A 2,608-nucleotide genomic window follows, 5' to 3' on the forward strand; every position below is an offset into this window, starting at 1 on the left:
GTCACCCACTGGGACTCTTAAATGATACCGATAACAGTATCATTAGCATATAATATCAGTGGCCATTTTGACGACATTTGAATGAAATTTTGAGGACCGTTCTCGAAGTATCTCCTCATATGAGGTGATTTTCTTAAGGTTTACTTATTTTCCTGACAGCAACAAACGTACTTCAAGATTAAGGCAGAAAATACCATTTTGGTAAATACTCGAATTTTGAAAATCGGGATGAAATCAAAATCTTCCTGATTTTTTAAGAATCATGGATTTTCATATCGGAAAGTTAAAAATCATTTTCATGACCTAAAATAGTTTTTCTAGTGATTATTTAGGAAAATTATTGTATTGATAATCTCATTATATTCAATATTTTAGGAATAACTTATCGTTTTAAGTTTATGATTTATCAAAAGATACTTCGGAAGGATGGACCTCAAGATATAATTTTTCCTTCTCGAAGTGAAGTTTCTAATGCAAAAAATGTTGATAAGTTTTTATGATAATCAATTGAACCAGTTCGAGGCTGATGTTAAATGTTTTCCAAGCTGAATTGGCAAGCTTGAATAATAATTCGCTATTATGTCTTCGCAAGAAGTATATTATCAAATTAAATTATGCAAATTTTCTCATTGATTATTTATTTGAAATATCACCGGCAAACTTCTTTTAATTTGCTTAATAACATCATCGCCCAAATGATTGAATAGCCACTTTTTCATTCAGAGATATATGTTTCCATGAAGATAGTTCGAGGACGGACCTCAAAATAATTCATTCTGATTTAGATGATGCCTCTGATGTAAAAAATCGCTAATCATCGTACAAATTAAATTCAATGTTATGAATTGAAATTTCATGAGGTTGTTTCGAATGGTTGTTCAATAAACTAATTGAGTGGAAAACTTAAGAAAATTCCGAATTAGTTCCATGTGTTTATTTAGATGGAAAAGTGGTTGCGAAAATGATATTTTTGATGTCGAAGCGCTCATAAACGCAATAAGTGAAATTTTGAGCGCTTAAATATGGGATTAGCGGGAAGTTGCAGGGATGGCCTTTAGGGTCAACCGTTTTCCTAATTGTTTTTGTTTTAAATAATGTCATGAATTCGAAACATTATGAGAAATTTTAATGATCATCTTACAACCCTTTTCAGACATGAGGGGATTACAATGGGGCAACATTGGGGCTGGGGCTGGGGCTACATTAGGGCTACAATGGGGCTACCTTGGGGTTACATTGGGGCTACATTGGGACAGCACTACGATGTTCATAACTTCATCCCATAATTACTAAATTTATATCTAAAAATAATATAATATTTTTTTTTTTTTGTAAATGGAAAACAATCCTTAATTTTCCATGTATTTTGAATAATAAAAAAAAGAAGTTAAAATTGCGGCATTAAACTTGAAGGATTTTTTTTTTTCAATTAGTAGATCAATATTCAAATGGTGGAACGAAAAAAAAACAACAAACCATCTTCCACACCGAATCACCTGTACATATAATTGATGATTAATAATTAATAAATAAGAAATAAAAAAACATTTATAAATATCGCGCATCGCTGACATATATTGCCACCTGTTGGATGCGTCTATTGACATCACACGGGATATTATTTTGTTCATTTACTATACATGGCTACACTATATGTTTTATATTTACAATCAAGGATTAACCATAATTTGACACGTTAACTATTTAAGGTTATATTTAGATTTGTAACTAAAATTTATTAATTTAATTTAATTAATAATAAATAATAGTAAAACAGTATATAATTTTATTATTTACACAGTAGTTATATACGAAATTACTATCATTTCTACTGCTCTTAAATTTTTATTTTCTATTTAAGAGCTTTACTAGAAATTACGCACAGACGATCTATTAATTATATAATTATTATTATTGATTATTATAATTAATAGTTCATCATAATTATTATTAATTATTATTATTACTATTAATATCATTATTATTATTATTATTATTATTATTATTATTATTATTATTATTTTGTTATTAAATGCTCAGGGGGGTTATCCCCGGAGTCCGATTCTCCGAGGGCCCAGCCTGAGCTCCATCCGTTACTGCTGGACCACTCCGCACAACAAGGCGGTTAGTGATCACAGCAGGCCAAAGTCATTTCCCTTAAGAGACGGAGAGAACCAAGTAAAACAGCCTTCTGCATCCTAACTGCCAAGAACTCAGCTTTTGATGAGCAAGCTGGAACTTTGGCAAGTGAGGATACAAAAGACTGTTTCATCCCTCCTAGGACGCCAACAATCAGGACGACAAGCTTGACACGGTAACCTGGGTAAAGTTTGCCAATTTCAAACAGGAGATCCTGATATATTTGTCTTTTGTGCTCTTCTTTGGCTGAGATGTTGTATTCAGCCGGGGCCGAGAACTCAATGACATAAATGTCACGAGTGGCCTTGTCGAAGAGCACAATATCAGGTTTGTTGTGATCTATCCGCCGGGTTGTTGCAAATGGCATGTTCCAATAAATTTTGCAACTGTCATTCTCAACAACCTGGGGAATATCTCCTGGCAAATAAGGCAGCACTGGTGTCACGTCAATACCGTAGCAATGACGAAG

Source organism: Cotesia typhae, unplaced genomic scaffold, assembly GCF_013202065.1.
Source record: "Cotesia typhae breed Kobodo isofemale line unplaced genomic scaffold, CoteBio_Ctyphae contig_44, whole genome shotgun sequence".
Classification (NCBI taxonomy): Eukaryota; Metazoa; Arthropoda; class Insecta; order Hymenoptera; family Braconidae; genus Cotesia; species Cotesia typhae.